Source organism: Oncorhynchus clarkii, chromosome 14 (genome assembly GCF_045791955.1).
Source record: "Oncorhynchus clarkii lewisi isolate Uvic-CL-2024 chromosome 14, UVic_Ocla_1.0, whole genome shotgun sequence".
In the NCBI taxonomy this organism is placed as follows: Eukaryota; Metazoa; Chordata; class Actinopteri; order Salmoniformes; family Salmonidae; genus Oncorhynchus; species Oncorhynchus clarkii.
In genome coordinates this window covers 35,610,927-35,633,333 of record NC_092160.1, presented here as the reverse complement: position 1 = coordinate 35,633,333, position 22,407 = coordinate 35,610,927, and positions in this window count along the sequence as shown.

The window sequence follows — 22,407 nt, the reverse complement described above, 5'->3', positions numbered from 1 at the left end:
GAGGGGAACGTAGAACAACGTGAGGGGAACGTAGAACAATGTGAGGGGAACGTAGAACAATGTGAGGGGAACGTAGAACATCATGAGGGGAACGTAGAACAACATGACTGGAACGCAGAACATTATGAGGGGAACGTAGAACAACGTGAGGGGAACGTAGAACAATGTGAGGGGAACGTAGAACATCATGAGGGGAACGTAGCCCAACATGACTGGAACGTAGAACATCATGAGGGGAATGTATAACATCATGAGGGGAACGTAGACCAACGTGAGAGGAACAGAGAACAATGTGAGGGGAACGTAGATCTTCATGAGGGGAATGTAGAAGAACATGAGGGGAACGTAGAACATCCTGATGGGAACGTAGAACAACATGAGGGGAACGTAGAACAACATTAAGGGGAACGTAGAACAACATGAGGGGAACGTAGAACAACAGGAGGGGAACATAGAACATCATGAGGGGAACGTAGAACAACATGATGGGAATGTAGAACAACATGAGGGGAACGTAGAACAACGTGAGGGGAACGTAGAACAATGTGAGGGGAACGTAGAACATCATGAGGGGAACGTAGAACAACATGACTGGAACGTAGAACATTATGAGGGGAACGTAGAACAGCGTGAGGGGAACGTAGAACAATGTGAGGGGAACGTAGAACATCATGAGGGGAACGTAGCCCAACATGACTGGAACGTAGAACATCATGAGGGGAATGTATAACATCATGAGGGGAACGTAGAACAACGTGAGAGGAACAGAGAACAATGTGAGGGGAACGTAGAACTTCATGAGGGGAATGTAGAAGAACATGAGGGGAACGTAGAACATCCTGATGGGAACGTAGAACAACATGAGGGGAACGTAGAACAACATTAAGGGGAACGTAGAACAACATGAGGGGAACGTAGAACAACAGGAGGGGAACATAGAACATCATGAGGGGAATGTAGAACATCATGAGGGGAACGTAGAACAACATGAGGGGAACGTAGAACGTCATGAGAGGAATGTAGAACAACATGATGGGAATGTAGAACAACATGAGCGGAACGTAGAACATCATGAGGGGAACATAGAACATCATGAGGGGAACGTAGAACAACATGAGGGGAATGTAGAACAACATGATGGGAATGTAGAACGTCATGAGGGGAACATAGAACATCATGAGGGGAACGTAGAACAACATGAGGGGAACATAGACATCGGTGTTAGTACCTGCCTTTGGCTTCACTAGGATCAACTCCCTTTCCTGAAATTGGTACTGTCTGGGTAAATAAGGAGATCCACAAGTTGCAGACACAGTGGGGTGTCAGCGAACACACACACACACACACACACACACACACACACACACACACACACACACACACACACACACACACACACACACACACACACAGAAGGAGAGCCAACTTTGGGAGATGTTTAAAATCGTATTCTCAAAGGTCAACGCTCTCTTTTCTCACAGTCTCGCCTGTCACCTTAGCTTTGTGCATGGAATCCAGGGCTATTGATCTGTAGAACAACACGTCCTCCACAACGGCAGACCGTTCAAATCACAGCATGTTAGTGTGGCGAGGACCCACTCAGAGGCAGCGCAACACAGCATAAAGTGTTTGATAGGAGGGAGCTGGGTGGGGGCTGGGAGGGGGCTGGGAGGGGGCTGGGTGGGGGCTAGGAGGGGGCTGGGTGGGGGCTGGGAGGGGGCTGGGAGGGGGCTGGGTGGGGGCTGGGAGGGAGGGAGCTGGGTGGGGGCTGGGAGAGGGCTGGGTGGGGGCTGGGTGGGGGCTAGGAGGGGGCTGGGTGGGGGCTGGGAGGGGGCTGGGAGGGGGGCTGAAGATGGCTGGGAGGGGGGCTGAAGAGGGCTGGGAGGGGGGCTGAAGAGGGCTGGGAGGGGGGCTGAAGGGGGCTTGGATGGGGGGCTGAAGAGGGCTGGGAGGGGGGCTGAAGGGGGCTGGGAGGGGGGCTGAAGGGGGCTGGGTGGGGGGCTGAAGAGGGCTGGGAGGGAGCTGGGTGGGGGCTGGGAGGGAGCTGGGTTGGGGCTTGGATGGGGGGCTGAAGGGGGCTGGGAGGGGGGCTGAAGAGGGCTGGGAGGGAGCTGGGTGGGGGCTGGGAGGGAGCTGGGTGGGGGCTTGGATGGGGGGCTGAAGAGGGCTGGGTGGGGGGCTGAAGAGGGCTGGGCGGGAGCTGGGTGGGGGGTTGAAGAGGGCTGGGAGGGGGGCTGAAGAGGGTGCTGGAGAGTGAAAAGTGGGCATTATCTGCTGTATGAACAGTCAATTGTTTGTGGAAAGAAACAAGTAGAGAGAGCGGGAGAGAGAAGGGAGAGAGGGGGCGGGAGTAGAGAGAGAGAGGAGAGAGAGGAAGAGAGCAAGGGAGAGGAGGAGAGATAGGGAGAGAGGGGGGTAAGAGAAGGAGAGAGAGAAGCATCCCTCTCATTGTATGAAACTACTTGTTTTGAGCCGCTAAAAGCAGAAAGCTTCCATCCAGCCCTTTTTCCCTTGTTAAGCCAAGGCCAAATCACCAACCCCCGCATGTACTTTTTCAACAATGCTTCTGGAGGCAGCTTATTTGATGGCTCAATGTGCCCTATAAGACATTACTTCCTCATAGACAGGTCTGCCCCCTTTACTTTACTCAAACTTGAAACGGAGGCCTTTCAACACAATAAACAGAACGTCTCGGCTCTGAGAGAACTATAGACTAGTTTTAATAACACACAGGTTTTGTGTGTGTGGTATTTTTTTTCTACCCTTGACCTTAAACCTTTGGATATGTTGTGGACTCTCTGCATGTGGAATTACATTTGAATTACTGTGATGTATTGAAAGATGTTTTAAACCGGTAAATATAATCTTCATTTGCGGTCGCCCATATCAATAAGGAGGCTATTGATTCTGGGTTCTTTATCCCCCTCCTCTAGTCCAGTATGGGAAGATTAATCATGACGGTTCTGGTTCTTTATCCCCCTCCTCTAGTCCAGTATGGGAAGATTAATCATGACGGTTCTGGTTCTTTATCCCCCTCCTCTAGTCCAGTACGGGATGATTAATCATGACGGTTCTGGTTCTTTATCACTGCTCTAGTCCAGTATGGGAAGATTAATCATGACGGTTCTGGTTCTTTATCCCCCTCCTCTAGTCCAGTACGGGAAGGTTAATCATGACGGTTCTGGTTCTTTATCACTGCTCTAGTCCAGTATGGGAAGATTAATCATGACGGTTCTGGTTCTTTATCCCCCTCCTCTAGTCCAGTACGGGAAGATTAATCATGACGGTTCTGGTTCTTTATCACTGCTCTAGTCCAGTATGGGAAGATTAATCATGACGGTTCTGGTTCTTTATCCCCCTCCTCTAGTCCAGTACGGGATGATTAATCATGACGGTTCTGGTTCTTTAACCCCCTCCTCTAGTCCAGTATGGGATGATTAATCATGACGGTTCTGGTTCTTTAACCCCCTCCTCTAGTCCAGTACGGGATGATTAATCATGACGGTTCTGGTTCTTTAACCCCCTCCTCTAGTCCAGCAAGGGATGATTAATCATGACGGTTCTGGTTCTTTAACCCCCTCCTCTAGTCCAGCAAGGGATGATTAATCATGACGGTTATGGTTCTTTAACCCCCTCCTCTAGTCCAGTATGGGATGATTAATCATGACGGTTCTGGTTCTTTAACCCCCTCCTCTAGTCCAGTACGGGATGATTAATCATGACGGTTCTGGTTCTTTAACCCCCTCCTCTAGTCCAGTACGGGATGATTAATCATGACGGTTCTGGTTCTTTAACCCCCTCCTCTAGTCCAGTACGGGATGATTAATCATGACGGTTCTGGTTCTTTATCACTGCTCTAGTCCAGTACGGGATGATTAATCATGACGGTTCTGGTTCTTTATCCCCCTCCTCTAGTCCAGTACGGGATGATTAATCATGACGGTTCTGGTTCTTTATCCCCCTCCTCTAGTCCAGTACGGGATGATTAATCATGACGGTTCTGGTTCTTTATCCCCCTCCTCTAGTCCAGTACGGGATGATTAATCATGACGGTTCTGGTTCTTTATCCCCCTCCTCTAGTCCAGTACGGGATGATTAATCATGATGGTTCTGGTTCTTTATCCCCCTCCTCTAGTCCAGTACGGGATGATTAATCATGACGGTTCTGGTTCTTTATCCCCCTCCTCTAGTCCAGCAAGGGATGATTAATCATGACGGTTCTGGTTCTTTATCCCCCTCCTCTAGTCCAGTACGGGAAGATTAATCATGACGTTTCTGGTTCTTTATCACTGCTCTAGTCCAGTACGGGATGATTAATCATGACGGTTCTGGTTCTTTATCCCCCTCCTCTAGTCCAGTACGGGATGATTAATCATGACGGTTCTGGTTCTTTATCCCCCTCCTCTAGTCCAGTACGGGATGATTAATCATGACGGTTCTGGTTCTTTATCCCCCTCCTCTAGTCCAGTACGGGATGATTAATCATGACGGTTCTGGTTCTTTATCCCCCTCCTCTAGTGGTCATTCTCCATAAATCTTTACAAACTGCCATTCATATCACCAATACCCTCGGGTTGCTGTTTAATTAGTGCCTTTGAAATTCTATGCTTGGTCAAGGATTTGTGAATGAGCAATTACTTCCTATACTATGTTGAACACATAGAGATCCTATTAAACGACTTTGAGTGTTCTACAGTATGTGTAATTCTACGATTGAAAGTTCATACAGTCCAGTGTAGCTGGACAAGACACTGGACAGACCTCACTCCAATCCCTCGTAACATCAACAAGTAAGAAAGAGCAGAAACATCAAATCAAATGTTATTGATCACATGCGTTGAATACAACGGGTGTAGTAGACCTTACAGTGAAATGCTGAATACAACAGGTGTAGTAGACCTTACAGTGAAATGCTGAATACAACAGGTGTAGTAGACCTTACAGTGAAATGCTGAATACAACAGGTGTAGTAGACCTTACAGTGAAATGCTGAATACAACAGGTGTAGTAGACCTTACAGTGAAATGCTGAATACAACAGGTGTAGTAGACCTTACAGTGAAATGCTGAATACAACAGGTGTATTCACCTTACAGTGAAATGCTGAATACAACAGGTGTAGTAGACCTTACAGTGAAATGTTGAATACAACAGGTGTAGTAGACCTTACAGTGAAATGCTGAATTACAACAGGTGTAGCAGACCTTACAGTGAAATGCTGAATACAACAGGTGTAGTAGACCTTACAGTGAAATGCTGAATACAACAGGTGTAGTAGACCTTACAGTGAAATGCTGAATACAACAGGTGTAGTAGACCTTACAGTGAAATGCTGAATACAACAGGTGTATTCACCTTACAGTGAAATGATGAATACAACAGGTGTAGTAGACCTTATAGTGAAATGCTGAATACAACAGGTGTAGTAGACCTTACAGTGAAATGCTGAATACAACAGGTGTATTCACCTTACAGGGAAATGCTGAATACAACAGGTGTATTCACCTTACAGTGAAATGCTGAATACAACAGGTGTATTCACCTTACAGTGAAATGCTGAACACAACAGGTGTATTCACCTTACAGGGAAATGATGAATACAACAGGTGTATTCACCTTACAGTGAAATGCTGAATACAACAGGTGTATTCACCTTACAGTGAAATGCTGAATACAACAGGTGTATTCACCTTACAGTGAAATGCTGAATACAACAGGTGTATTCACCTTACAGTGAAATGCTGAATACAACAGGTGTAGTAGACCTTACAGTGAAATGCTGAATAAAACAGGTGTAGTAGACCTTACAGTGAAATGCTGAATACAACAGGTGTAGTAGACCTTACAGTGAAATGCTGAATACAACAGGTGTAGTAGACCTTACAGTGAAATGCTGAATACAACAGGTGTAGTAGACCTTACAGTGAAATGCTGAATACAACAGGTGTAGTAGACCTTACAGTGAAATGCTGAATACAACAGGTGTAGTAGACCTTACAGTGAAATGCTGAATACAACAGGTGTAGTAGACCTTACAGTGAAATGCTGAATACAACAGGTGTAGTAGACCTTACAGTGAAATGCTGAATACAACAGGTGTAGTAGACCTTACAGTGAAATGCTGAATACAACAGGTGTAGTAGACCTTACAGTGAAATGCTGAATACAACAGGTGTAGTAGACCTTACAGTGAAATGCTGAATACAACAGGTGTAGTAGACCTTACAGTGAAATGCTGAATACAACAGGTGTAGTAGACCTTACAGTGAAATGCTGAATACAACAGGTGTAGTAGACCTTACAGTGAAATGCTGAATACAACAGGTGTAGTAGACCTTACAGTGAAATGCTGAATACAACAGGTGTAGTAGACCTTACAGTGAAATGCTGAATACAACAGGTGTAGTAGACCTTACAGTGAAATGCTGAATACAACAGGTGTAGTAGACCTTACAGTGAAATGCTTACTTACGAGCCCCTAACCAACAATGCATTTAAAAAAAAATACAGATTACAATAAGAGATAAAAGTAACAAGTAATTTAAGAGCAGCAGTCAAATAACTATAGGGGTGGGGTACTGTAAATAGACTTGGAGCTGCAGTACTGCTTGCAGTCTATGATTAGGGTGGCTGAAGTCTTTGACCATTTTTAGGGCCTTCCTCTGACACCGCCTGGTATAGAGGTCCTGGATGGCAGGAATCTTGGCCCCAGTGATGTGCTGGGCCGCTCGCACTACCCTCTGTAGTGCCTTGCGGTCGGATGCCGAGCAGTTGCCATACCAGGGAGTGATGCAACCAGTCAAGATGCTCTCGATGGTGCAGCTGTAGAACCTTTTGAGGATCTAAGGACCAATACAAAATCGTTTTCAGTCTCCTGAGGGGGAATAGGTTTTGTTTGTCTTGCCCTCTTCACGACTGTCTTGATGTGTTTGGACCATGTAAGTTTGTTGGTGATGTGGATACCAAGGAACTTGAAGCTCTCAACCTGCTCCATTGCAGCCCCGTCGATGAGAATGGGGGCGTGCTCGTTCCTCTTTTTCCTATTTGTCTTGATCACGTTGAGGGAGAGGTTGTTGTCCTGGCACCACACGGCCTGGTCTTTGACCTCCTCCCATGCCACTGGCTTTGAATAAAGCCAGAGTGTCTATGTATGTGGATAACTCAACACTATACCCGTCAGCTACCACAGCAACTTTAATGACTGCAACACTTAACAAAGAGCTGCAGTTAGTTTCAGAATGGGTGGCAAGGAATAAGTTAGTCCTAAATTGTTCGAAAAGTAAAATCACTGTATTTGGGACAAATCATTCACTTAACCCTAAACCTCAACTAAATATTGCAAGGAATAATGTGGAAATAATGTGACGCTTGGATGTACACAGAGAGATAACATTATACATGTCAATCTCTCCTCACTCAAAATGGAGGAGAGATTGACTTCATCACTACTTGTATTTGCGTGAGGTTGAATGCACATGTTGAATGCACTGAGCTGTCTGTTTGAACTACTGGCACACAGCTCCGACACCCATGCATACCCCACAAGACATACCAACAGAGGTGTCTTCACAGTCCCCATGTCCAGAACAGACTATGGGAGGTGCACAGTACTACATAGAGCCATGACTACACGGAACTCTATTCCACAGTACTACATAGAGCCATGACTACATGGAACTCTATTCCACAGTACTACATAGAGACATGACAACATGGAACTCTATTCCACAGTACTACATAGAGCCATGACTACATGGAACTCTATTCCACAGTACTACATAGAGCCATGACTACATGGAACTCTATTCCACAGTACTACATAGAGCCATGACTACATGGAACTCTATTCCACAGTACTACATAGAGCCATGACTACATGGAACTCTATTCCACAGTACTACATAGAGCCATGACTACATGGAACTCTATTCCACAGTACTACATAGAGCCATGACTACATGGAACTCTATTCCACAGTACTACATAGAGACATGACAACATGGAACTCTATTCCACAGTACTACATAGAGCCATGACTACATGGAACTCTATTCCACAGTACTACATAGAGCCATGACTACATGGAACTCTATTCCACAGTACTACATAGAGCCATGACTACATGGAACTCTATTCCACAGTACTACATAGAGCCATGACTACATGGAACTCTATTCCACAGTACTACATAGAGCCATGACTACATGGAACTCTATTCCACAGTACTACATAGAGCCATGACTACATGGAACTCTATTCCACAGTACTACATAGAGCCATGACTACATGGAACTCTATTCCACAGTACTACAAAGAGCCATGACTACATGGAACTCTATTCCACAGTACTACATAGAGCCATGACTACATGGAACTCTATTCCACATAAAGTAACTCATTCCAGCAGTAAAATTTGGTTGAAAAAATGTGATAAAAATGCACCTCACGGAACAGCAGAGACTGTGAAGCAGACATAGACAAATGCATACACACACACACACACGCACACACACACACAATAACATACACGCTATACACACATGTACTCATGGATTTTGTGTTATAGATATGTGGTACTAGAGTAGAGGCCTGAGGGCACACACTTAATATGTTGTGAAATATGTTATAAATATATTGTAATGTTTTTAAAATGTATAACTTAATTAATTTAGCTGGGCCCCAGAAAGAGTAGCTGCTGCCTTGGCAGGAACTAAAGGAACTAATGGGGACCCATAATAAGTACAAATACGAATACAAACAGTTCTACGAAACAAATGAAAATGACCAACCTTTAGCTGTGCGGTACACACATAGCTACTTTAGTCAGTCCTGTTATAGAGAACACAGAGCTACTTTAGTCAGTCCTGTTATAGAGAACACAGAGCATCTTGAAATCAGTCCTGTTATAGAGAACACAGAGCATCTTTAGTCAGTCCTGTTATAGAGAACACATAGCATCTTTAGTCAGTCCTGTTATAGAGAACACAGAGCATCTTTAGTCAGTCCTGTTATAGAGAACACAGAGCATCTTTAGTCAGTCCTGTTATAGAGAACACATAGCATCTTTAGTCAGTCCTGTTATAGAGAACACAGAGCATCTTTAGTCAGTCCTGTTATAGAGAACACAGAGCATCTTTAATCAGTCCTGTCATATGGATTGAGTTGGAACAGCCAGTCCAAACAAAGTATCCCCTTTAGCCGTAACCATGGCATTAAAGTGTTTGTCCTTCCATCGAATGCCGCACTACAACATGTACATGGTCTGTGTCCCAAATGGCACCCTATTCTCTATGTAGTGCACTACTTTAACCAGAGTCCTATGGTTGTGCACTGTGTAGGGAATAGGTGGCCATTAGGGACTCACAAACACACAGCCGGTCTCCTTGAAAGCAGAGGAAAAATATTTACAGTCAGAGACAGAAGTGAATAACACTCAACAAATGTCAAATAAATGACAAAATAGAATTCCAATTTATCATTTTTTACATTTTTTTTTTAAACAGAGATAGACCCATTTTGACTTTCTCTCCAGATCACTTGAATGACTCACTTTTGTATTGTTTACAGCCAGTTCTGCTGGACACGTTCAGATTCAGAACTGTTGTTCTAGATCGCCATCATGTGGCAATGGAGAATATAATTAATTCCTAATACTTGTTCATTCCACATTTAGTCTGATAAAAACAGGTGTCTGTTCTGTAGACTAGTTCTACACCTCTGTTACTAGCTGTCTTGAAATACCAATTCTGTGGTTAGAGTGAGACTGGAAGGTTGGGAGTTCGATCTCTGGCCGAGTCATTCCAAAGACTGTAAAACAAATGTGACCCGATGCGTCTCTCTGCTTGTTCCTCGTCATTAAGGAGATGGATTAGGGGCAAGGCCCTGCGATAGGCAGGAGATGTACTTGTACATCAAGCTACCTCTCGCTACCTAAACAGGTGATAGGCCACTGATCCTATGAGCTATTCTGGCTCACACCAAGCCACAGCTACTTACTAAAAAATACTTAAAACATTGTTACATTTGAAGGGAAAAAGGGGAATTTATTGATAGGAAAAAGGAGGGTGTGTTGGAATATGTTTCTCAACAATTCTATTTCTTAATAATCCTCGTGCTTACCGGCCCAGGAAAGGCAACTAATACATGGGTAAGTAGTGGCCTGTGTGTCTTTCCAAGTTAAAGATGGTTAACAACAAGAACTCATCAAGGCATGAAAGACAACATCATCTTGTGTGCTGTATTAGTCACATGTTCCATTATCCGTCAGAGAAAGAGCTATATAATGTATGTTTAGTGTGTGTTTGTACCTTTATTGACCTGTGTGTCCCAGCCAAAGCCATAGACTGGCAGTATTAGATAGATGACAGAGTGGCAGAGTACTGCAGGCCCACCTTTTATTGAAGTATCCCATATATCCAGTAGGGGGCGGTATATCCCTTCAGTTTTCTCGCTGAGTTCTACATGTCCACGTTTTGCTGCAGTATCCTATACATCCAGTAGGGGGTGGTATATCCCTTCAGTTTTCTGGCAGAGTATTACAGGGCCATGTGTTGTTGCAATATCCTATATATCCAGTAGGGGGCGGTATATCCCTTCAGTTCTCCCTCCCCTCTCTCTCTCTTCTCTCTTGTCTCAACTATTTGACCTACTTTCAATGTCTGGAACATTGTGTCCTAAACTAGTGCGCTCACAAACACACAGGCACACACACGTGCACTCAGACAGTCAGAAACGGTCTGTGGCCAACTACTAAAAGCGAACGAGTCTTGTAGTACGTTTTTTCAGATTGCTCGTGCCCAGATTAGGCTACGTGTGAAAAGGAATGTTATTTTCCTAACCAAAACCCTGCAGCTCAGTTCATTCTTTCAGACATTCATTACGGTAATAGGAGGAATTAAGAATCAGAATGTATTTAGAACAATACTGAATATCATCCCAATGTACTATAGCTGACATTATTAATATAATTCTATAATGGGTATCATTGAATTTTTTATTTTACCTTTATTTAACTAGGCAAGTCAGTTAAGAACAAATTCTTATTTTCAATGACGGCCTAGGAACAGTGGGTTAACTGCCTTGTTCAGGGGCAGAACGACAGACTTGTCAGCTCGAGGATTTGAACTTGCAACCTTTCAGTTACTAGTCCAACACTCTAACCACTAGGCTACCCTGCCGAATCTGTTACTTTAAGAAAGAACACTTGTCGTAACGATGACCTGTATTCGGTGTTTTGCGTTATACATTTTCCACCGTCAACACCGTCAACACACAAATAGACAGGATACTTGTGTAACTTGTGCACAATATGATCCATTGGATTAGCTATCAAATCAAGACAGATCCACAGTGTAGAGGATATGAGCCATTGGAGTAGCTATCAAATCAAGACAGATCCACTGTGTAGAGGATATGAGCCATTGGAGTAGCTATCAAATCAAGACAGATCCACTGTGTAGAGGATATGAGCCATTGGAGTAGGTATCAAAACAAGACAGATCCACTGTGTAGAGGATATGAGCCATTGGAGTAGCTATCAAATCAAGACAGATCCACAGTGTAGAGGATATGAGCCATTGGAGTAGGTATCAAAACAAGACAGATCCACTGTGTAGAGGATATGAGCCATTGGAGTAGCTATCAAATCAAGACAGATCCACTGTGTAGAGGATATGAGCCATTGGAGTAGCTATCAAATCAAGACAGATCCACTGTGTAGAGGATATGAGCCATTGGAGTAGGTATCAAAACAAGACAGATCCACTGTGTAGAGGATATGAGCCATTGGAGTAGCTATCAAATCAAGACAGATCCACAGTGTAGAGGATATGAGCCATTGGAGTAGGTATCAAAACAAGACAGATCCACTGTGTAGAGGATATGAGCCATTGGAGTAGCTATTAAATCAAGACAGATCCACAGTGTAGAGGATATGAGCCATTGGAGTAGCTATTAAATCAAGACAGATCCACTGTGTAGAGGATATGAGCCATTGGAGTAGCTATTAAATCAAGACAGATCCACTGTGTAGAGGATATGAGCCATTGGAGTATAGCTATCAAATCAAGACAGATCCACTGTGTAGTGGATATGAGCCATTGGAGTAGCTATCAAATCAAGACAGATCCACTGTGTAGAGGATATGAGCCATTGGAGTAGCTATCAAATCAAGACAGATCCACTGTGTAGAGGATATGAGCCATTGGAGTAGCTATCAAATCAAGACAGATCCACAGTGTAGAGGATATGAGCCATTGGAGTAGGTATCAAAACAAGACAGATCCACTGTGTAGAGGATATGAGCCATTGGAGTAGCTATCAAATCAAGACAGATCCACAGTGTAGAGGATATGAGCCATTGGAGTAGCTATTAAATCAAGACAGATCCACAGTGTAGAGGATATGAGCCATTGGAGTAGCTATCAAATCAAGACAGATCCACAGTGTAGAGGACATCAGACCGATATAGGTTATACAAATTCTAAAACCTGTTCCAGGGTATAATTCGGGAGCCCTTGTGGTGTGTGCTGTACAAAAAAAGCATGCTTTTACAGTGAGAAAGGGTGACTTTGTAAACTATAAGACATATTTAACATCAATGTACTTTTCTTGAAAGTGTCACAGTGTGTAGCCTGCATGAGAAATCTGGTTTCAGCTCCAGTACAGCAGGTTACGTGTGTAACCGTTTCTGAATGAGGGGAGACATCTGCTGCGAGGACATGTGTTTACAGTTGATGTCGGAAGTTTACATACACTGAGGTTGGAGTCATTAAAACTCGTTTTTAAACCACTCCACACATTTCTTGTTAACAAACTATAGTTTTGGCAAGTTGGTTAGGACATCTACTTTGTGCATGACACAAGTAATTTTTCCAACAATTGTTTACAGACATTATTTCACTTATAATTCACTGTATCACAATTCCAGTCGGTCAGAAATACACTGACCGACTGGAGTTGACTGTGCATTTAAACAATTTGGAAAATTCCAGAAAATAATGTCATGACTTTAGGAGCTTCTGTCAGTGTATTTCTGACCGACTGGAATTGTGATACAGTGAATTATAAGTGAAATAATGTCTGTAAAACATTGTTGGAAAAATGACTTGTGTTTTTTAAACAGCTTGGAAAATTCCAGAAAATACTGTTATGGCTTTAGAAGCTTCTGATAGGCCAATTGACATCATTTGAGTCAATTGGAGGTGTACCTGTGGATGTATTTCAAGGCCTAACTTCAAACTCTGTGCCTCTTTGCTTGACATCATGGTAAAAGCAAAAGAAATCAGCCAAGACCTCAGAAAAAAATTGCAGACCTCCACAAGTCTGGCTCATCCTTGGGAGCAATTTCCAAATGCCTGAAGGTACCACGTTCATCTGTACAAACAATAGTACACAATCATAAACACCATTGGACCACGCAGCCGTCATACCGCTCAGGAAGGAGACGCATTCTGTCTCCTAGAGATGAACGTACTTTGGTGTGAAAAGTGTAAATCAATCCCAGAACAACAGCAAAGGACCTTGTGAAGATCCTGGAGGAAACAGGTACAAAAGTATCTATATTCACAGTAAAATGAGTCCTATATCTACATAACCTGAAAGGCTGCTCAGCAAGGAAGAAGCCACTGCTCCAAAACCGCCATAAAGAAAGACAGACTACGGTTTGCAACTGCACATGGGGACAAAGTTTGTACTTTTTTGAGAAATGTCCTCTGGTCTGTAAGTACATGGTAGTAGTCGATTACGGTTAGATGTACAGAACTTTCCATAAAGCAGGAGCACTCGTTGATTTTTCGACTACCAGGGTGTGGTTTTCAAATGTTTTACGTGAAGTGCACAAGTACGTCATTAGAGAGTCAAATCATGGACTCCATAGAGGATAGGTTATATCTAGGTTGCATCCCAAATGGTACCCCTATTCCCTATATAGTTCAGATTGTGCTCTGGTCAAAAGCTGTGCACTATGCAGGGAATAGGGTGTCATTTGAGACGTAGGCCTTTACCGGGGAGATTCTTACCGTAAATCCATGTCATGTTTATAACACCTCCTTGGTCCTGTGTGAATTACAGGCAGATGAACAGAAAGTCTACGATGTGACCTTCCTGTACTGGTGTGCTCTGTTGTCCTGTGACAGGAAGCCTTAAGGACTGACTACACCATGGCCATTGTAGAGGCAGTTCACAGTAACCACATTAGTGTTTATGAAGGTCCTGATTTGTATAAGAAATATTTTCTAAAAAGTATAATGCAAGAAAAGGGGAATGGGATAGGGGTTTTGACCAGTTTATTTTCTGGTTTAATTGAACAGACAGTGAGAGATGTTTGACAGTGGGAATTTTGACAGTGAGAGATGTTTGACAGTTAGAGATGTTTGACAGTGAGAGATGTTTGACAGTTAGAGATGTTTGACAGTGAGAGATGTTTGACAGTGAGAGATGTTTGACAATTGGAAGTTACACAGTGAGAGATGTTTGACAGTGAGAGATGTTTGACAGTGAGAGATGTTTGACAGTGAGAGATGTTTGACAATTGGAAGTTACACAGTGAGAGATGTTTGACAGTTAGAGATGTTTGACAATTGGAAGTTACACAGTGAGAGATGTTTGACAGTAAGAGATGTTTGACAATTGGAAGTTACACAGTGAGAGATGTTTGACAGTGAGAGATGTTTGACAATTGGAAGTTACACAGTGAGAGATGTTTGACAGTGAGAGATGTTTGACAAGTGGAAGTTACACAGTGAGAGATGATTGACAGTTAGAGATGTTTGACAGTGAGAGATGTTTGATAGTGGGAAGTTTGACAGTTATAGATGTTTGACAGTTAGAGATGTTTGACAGTGAGAGATGTTTGATAGTGAAAGATGTTTGACAGTGAGAGATGTTTGACAGTGGGAATTTTGACAGTGAGAGATGTTTGACAGTGAGAAATGTTTGACAGTGAGAGATGTGTGACAGTTGGAAGTTACACAGTGAGAGATGTTTGACAGTGAGAGATGTTTGACAGTGAGAGATGTTTGACAGTGAGAGATGTTTGACAATTGGAAGTTACACAGTGAGAGATATTTGACAGTGAGAGATGTTTGACAGTTGGAAGTTACACAGTGAGAGATGTTTGACAGTGAGAGATTTTTGACAGTGAGAGATGTTTAACAGTGAGAGATGTTTGACAGTTGGAAGTTACACAGTGAGAGATGTTTGACAGTTGGAAGTTTGACAGTGTCAACGAGCAGTTGGCCATATTTAACCCCAGGCCTTGAAAACTCCCACAGAGCTGAACACCACACAAGGGTTAAACAATTGGATCACACATTTTTTTTTTATCTCAAATGACCCCCTTTTTAAGATCCTTGACCACCTTCTAATTTAGAGGGAACACCAAATATCTGTCTATAGACACGGCGATTATATAACACACGGTCAATGTTCTAGAACATGAAACAGGACATTGGAACTCGGCTGCTGCAGTACAGCAGCCAGCTTCACCTCAAAGAACCCTGGGTAACAGTGGAACTTCTGACTCGGCTGCCCCTGTGTTATCATTCACTAACATACACTACAGTGACCTGATGAGGGGCTGTGGTGTTCTGTGGTAGGGGCTGTGGTGTTCTTATAAGCCACAGAGATATTGTAAGCAGAAGTGTTGTTTACAATCATGTGCCATTGGTCTGGATTTAGCAGGCGTGCATACGTATATTTTTATAACCCAGAAGTACACCGTAGTAGGTAGGGTGAGTTAGGTCGGTAGAAGGCTCATTGTCCTAACTACAGCAATATTCTGTTCTCTCCTATCAGAGATTCTGTAATTCAGTGAAGATGTTAAATCTCCTGACAATACCCGTTATTGTTTTGATTCCAAAAGTGTCCTTGTAAGAGAGTTTGTCACAATTAGCAATGTACCGTTGCCCCAGCACAGGCATTTAAAAAAGTAAGGAATTACATTTCCACACACTCTGTTGTAGCCTAAGTGCTGAATGTTCTGTCCTGACATAGCTTTTGCTGTTTTGATTCCTAATATGTTGAGTGAAGAGGACACTGGTCTGGTGTGGAAGATGATGATGATTGGGGGCGTTATATGTCTTCTGAGGACAAGAGAAGCGTTATGAGGGGGTTGTGTTGCAAGGCAGAGAGATCTTGATATAGGATGGATTTGCACTGGGCTGTATGGTATATGTGTGTGTGTGTGTGTGTGTGTGTGTGTGTGTGTGTGTGTGTGTGTGTGTGTGTGTGTGTGTGTGTGTGTGTGTGTAATGTGCTGTAGACAGCGTCTTATCTACTGAACGTACTGACCTCAACACAGAAGGTCATGTGTAATGTCCCTGTTAAAAACGTTTTTTTCAGAAGTCAACAATGCAAAGCCAGAACATCACAACAACACGAGTGCACAGCTTGATTATGATCTGGACACTATTCATGCATCCCAAATGGCACCCTATTCCCTATTTACTATGTCCCTATGGGGATAGGGCATGGGTCAAAAGTAGTGCACTAACTAGAGAATAGGGTGCTATTTGGAACACAGTAATGTTTTTTTTTATGCTGCCTCAACAACTGCTGGCATCCAAAAACAAACAAAGTTTTGTTCACACCAGACAAGGAAAGGTTACGTAAGAGTCTGCATTCGGTGACGTAGAAACACTGTTCTTGACGGTTTATTAAGAACAACTTGCTCCGATGATATGATTGCACATTTGCACACTTGCACGCAAAATAATATGTTTTAGAAGTGAAGTTAACCACATTTGTTAAGTTGTTAGGACAGCCTCGGTGTTCACAGCATTGTGTGACAGACAACACTACTTCCCTAACCCTAAACCATCCAGGAGGCTGGGACTTATTTCCTTATAGAGGCCTAAACCAGGAGGCTGGGACTTATTCCTTATAGAGGCCTAAACCAGGAGGCTGGGACTTATTCCTTACAGGGGCCTAAACCAGGAGGCTGGGACTTATTCCTTACAGTGGCCTAAACCAGGAGGCTGGGACTTATTCCTTATAGAGGCCTAAACCAGGAGGCTGGGACTTATTCCTTACAGAGGCCTAAACCAGGAGGCTGGGACTTATTCCTTATAGAGGCCTAAACCAGGAGGCTGGGACTTATTCCTTACAGTGTCCTAAACCAAGCAGGAGGCTGGGACTTATTCCTTACAGTGGCCTAAACCATGCAGGAGGCTGGGACTTATTCCTTATAGAGGCCTAAACCAGGAGGCTGGGACTTATTCCTTACAGAGGCCTAAACCAGGAGGCTGGGACTTATTCCTTATAGAGGCCTAAACCAGGAGGCTGGGACTTATTCCTTACAGTGTCCTAAACCAAGCAGGAGGCTGGGACTTATTCCTTACAGTGGCCTAAACCATGCAGGAGGCTGGGACTTATTCCTTATAGAGGCCTAAACCAGGAGGCTGGGACTTATTCCTTACAGAGGCCTAAACCAAGCAGGAGGCTGGGACTTATTCCTTACAGAGGCCTAAACCAGGAGGCTGGGACTTATTCCTTATAGAGGCCTAAACCAGGAGGCTGGGACTTATTCCTTACAGTGGCCTAAACCATGTAGGAGGCTGGGACTTATTCCTTACAGAGGCCTAAACCAGGAGGCTGGGACTTATTCCTTACAGAGGCCTAAACCAGGAGGCTGGGACTTATTCCTTACAGTGTCCTAAACCAGGAGGCTGGGACTTATTCCTTACAGAGGCCTAAACCAGGAGGCTGGGACTTATTCCTTACAGTGGCCTAAACCATGTAGGAGGCTGGGACTTATTCCTTACAGAGGCCTAAACCAGGAGGCTGGGACTTATTCCTTACAGTGGCCTAAACCAGGAGGCTGGGACTTATTCCTTATAGAGGCCTAAACCAGGAGGCTGGGACTTATTCCTTACAGTGTCCTAAACCAGGAGGCTGGGACTTATTCCTTACAGTGGCCTAAACCAGGAGGCTGGGACTTATTCCTTATAGAGGCCTAAACCAGGAGGCTGGGACTTATTCCTTACAGTGTCCTAAACCAGGAGGCTGGGACTTATTCCTTACAGTGTCCTAAACCAGGAGGCTGGGACTTATTCCTTACAGAGGCCTAAACCATGCAGGAGGCTGGGACTTATTCCTTACAGTGGCCTAAACCAGGAGGCTGGGACTTATTCCTTACAGTGGCCTAAACCAGGAGGCTGGGACTTATTCCCAATAGAGCCAAATAAAAATGATTCAGGTTGTTATGAACATTCCATTGTCCAAGTTACTGTGTGTACTACTCTTCCTTGTCCTCCCTCCACCCTGTCTCACTGTCCTTCCTATCCACCCTTTCTCACTGTCCTCCACCCTGTCTCACTGTCCTCCCTCCACCCTGTCTCACTGTCCTCCACCCTGTCTCACTGTCCTCCACCCTGTCTCACTGTCCTCCCTCCACCCTGTCTCACTGTCCTCCCTCTACCCTGTCTCACTGTCCTCCCTCCACCCTGTCTTCCTGTCCTCCCTCCACCCTGTCTCACTGTCCTCCACCCTGTCTCACTGTCCTCCCTCCACCCTGTCTCACTGTCCTCCCTCCACCCTGTCTCACTGTCCTCCCTACACCCTGTCTCACTGTCCTCCACCCTGTCTTCCTGTCCTCCCTCCACCCTGTCTCACTGTCCTCCCTCCACCCTGTCTCACTGTCCTCCACCCTGTCTCACTGTCCTCCCTCCACCCTGTCTGACTGTCCTCCCTCCACCCTGTCTTCCTGTCCTCCCTCCACCCTGTCTTCCTGTCCTCCCTCCATCCTGTCTTCCTGCCCTGAGAGAGAGAGAGAGAGAGAGAGAGAGAGAGAGAGAGATGTTTCTAAATTAGTGTTCAGTTATTAGTTCCACAACTTTATGACCTTAATGTAGTTTGGGAGAGAGAGAGACACAATGACGCGGTGACCAGTGAAGGCTGCTGAGGGGAGGACGACTCATAATAGTGTCTGGAACGGACCGAATGGAACGGCATCCAACACCTGGAACCCAGGTGTTTGATGTATCCGACTCCATTCCACTAATTCCGCTCCAGCCATTACCACAAGCTCGTCTCCCTCAATTAAGGTGTCACCAGCCACCTGTGGCGGAGACAGACAAAGGGCGGGGCTAGCACCACGACACCATGTCAACTTGTGAACTCGCACTGTACGCTTGACTCGGCCAGTGTTCCAGATGCAAATCAGGCTAACCGTGGTGGCACGCAAGACAAGCAACCCGGGCATGATGCCAGCTACAGTCTCTGGCTTCACAACAACACAGTGGGGTTGAGTCCCATGCGGAACCCTATGTCCTTTATAGTGCACTACTTTTCCCCCTGGAGGCCTAAAAGGGGAATAGGGTGCCATTTGGGGACGAAGATACGGTGTGCCAGTTTCCAGAGTAGACGAGGTCGGGACACTTCGTCTTCCTCACTCAGCAGGTTTACTTGGAGAGAGTTTCTCTATTGAGGGGGAACGGGAAAAAAAGAACATTCCCCTTAAACCGACCGTGCAAACCGGTTTGCATAAGTATGTCAAAGACAAAAGGAGTGAACTGTGAGGGACCCCGAAGTTTGCAGAATGGTTATCTGTAAGAAAATGGGGGAGGGTCATGCTTTAAACATTTCAGTCAAGGAGAGGGTTTAGTAATTTTTTCTTTATTTTTTATCTCGTGCACGGGAGGGTCATGTACTTTGTATTTGAGGACATGTCTATATTTCTCTGTGTTTTTAAGAATGAGTTTCTTATTATGCTGTATATCGATGTGTGCCCAATGTCGCCCCTCATCTCTGATTCTCCGTTGGACACAGAATATCAATTACGCCTGTAGGCTATTTAGTGTGGTCTCAATCAAGTGATTCATGGCCTAGAGGTTATACAGTGTGGTCTCAATCAAGTGATTCATGGCCTAAAGGTTATACAGTGTGGTCTCAATCAAGTGATTCATAGCCTGTAGGTTATACAGTGTGGTCTCAATCAAGTGATTCATAGCATGTAGGTTATACAGTGTGGTCTCAATCAAGTGATTCATAGCCTATAGGTTATACAGTGTGGTCTCAATCAAGTGATTCATGGCCTGTAGGTTATACAGTGTGGTCTCAATCAAGTGATTCATAGCCTGTAGGTTATACAGTGTGGTCTCTATCAAGTGATTCATAGCCTATAGGTTATACAGTGTGGTCTCAATCAAGTGATTCATAGCCTAGAGGTTATACAGTGTGGTCTCAATCAAGTGATTCATAGCCTAGAGGTTATACAGTGTGGTCTCAATCAAGTGATTCATAGCCTGTAGGTTATACAGTGTGGTCTCAATCAAGTGATTCATAGCCTATAGGTTATACAGTGTGGTCTCAATCAAGTGATTCATAGCCTGTAGGTTATACAGTGTGGTCTCAATCAAGTGATTCATAGCCTATAGGTTATACAGTGTGGTCTCAATCAAGTGATTCATAGCCTGTAGGTTATACAGTGTGGTCTCAATCAAGTGATTCATAGCCTAGAGGTTATACAGTGTGGTCTCAATCAAGTGATTCATAGCCTAGAGGTTATACAGTGTGGTCTCAATCAAGTGATTCATAGCCTGTAGGTTATACAGTGTGGTCTCAATCAAGTGATTCATAGCCTATAGGTTATACAGTGTGGTCTCAATCAAGTGATTCATGGCCTGTAGGTTATACAGTGTGGTCTCAATCAAGTGATTCATAGCCTAGAGGTTATACAGTGTGGTCTCAATCAAGTGATTCATAGCCTATAGGTTATACAGTGTGGTCTCAATCAAGTGATTCATGGCCTGTAGGTTATACAGTGTGGTCTCAATCAAGTGATTCATAGCCTAGAGGTTATACAGTGTGGTCTCAATCAAGTGATTCATAGCCTAGAGGTTATACAGTGTGGTCTCAATCAAGTGATTCATAGCCTATAGGTTATACAGTGTGGTCTCAATCAAGTGATTCATAGCCTGTAGGTTATACAGTGCATTCAGAAAGTATTGACCTTTTCCACATTTTGTTACGTTGCAGCCTTATATTCTTAAAATTATTAAATAGTTCATCTTTCCCTCCTACGTGACTAGTCTCCCAGTCCCTGCCGCTGAAAAACATCCCCACAGCATGATGCTGCCACCACCATGCTTCACCGTAGGGATGCTACCACCACCATGCTTCACCGTAGGGATGCTACCACCACCATGCTTCACCGTAGGGATGCTACCACCACCATGCTTCACCGTAGGGATAGTGCCAGGTTTCCTCCAGACGTGACACTTGTCATTCAGGCCAACGAGTTCAATCTTGGTTTCATCAGACCAGAGAATCTTGTTTCTTGTGGTAAGCTTTCGCTTATTCATTATGGGGTATTGTGTGTAGATTGATGATGGAAAAAAAACATTTAATGAATCAATATTAGAATAAAGCTGTAAAGTAACAAAATGTGGAAAAATGTCAAGAGGTCTGAATACTTTCCACTGTAGTCTACAAAGTGCGGAGAAGCACAGAGCAAAGTCATATTTCTCACATAGCTGCTGGGATGGTGTAAATTACAACTAGGGTGCAAAGGATATTCCAACCCTGAGCCCCGGCCTGCACTGCTTCTGCTGATCGAAACGTCTTGGTTTTTGTTCGCTGCTTAACCAATGGCTGTGCTGTCGACAGCAGTTCAGCGGGGAGGTTTCTTTAAGAAAATATTTTGTTCTGTTTGAGGAGGACCGGGAGGTCAACTGTTATAGCTCTGCTACTACTATAATAGATTTTTATTAAAAACAATATGTTTCTTGCCCATGATGTGTTTATCAGAGTTATTGATCTCACAACAAGACAGATTCTAGAAACTTACATTGTGGTGCTGAAACTTGAAGCAGCAGCCGCAGCACATTCAATCGGGGTAGCCTAGTGGTTAGAGTGTAGAGGCGGCAGGGTAGCCTAGTGGTTAGAGTGTAGAGGCGGCAGGGTAGCCTAGTGGTTAGAGTGTTGGACTAGTAACCGGAAGGTTGCAAGTTCAAACCCCTGAGCTGACAAGGTACAGATCTGTCGTTCTGCCCCTGAACAGGCAGTTAACCCACTGTTCCTAGGCTGTCATTGAAAATAAGAATTTGTTCATAACTGACTTGCCTAGTTAAACAAAGGTACATTAAATTAAATTATCAGAAATGGAGAACTCATGTTGCTCAAATTTGGCAAGTAGGCATAATTCATTTCAACCATCTTCATTTTAAATTATACTTTACTAACGAAAAGAGGTCTTTGTGTCAGAGCCTACTTTTTCCCTACCTAAGACATAAGAGGTGGGCCTAACTAAGACATAAGAGGTGGGCCTACCTAAGACATAAGAGGTGGGCCTACCTAAGACATAAGAGGTGGGCCTACCTAAGACATAAGATGTAGGCCTACCTAAGACATAAGAGGTGGGCCTACCTAAGACATAAGAGGTGGGCCTACCTAAGACATAAGAGGTGGG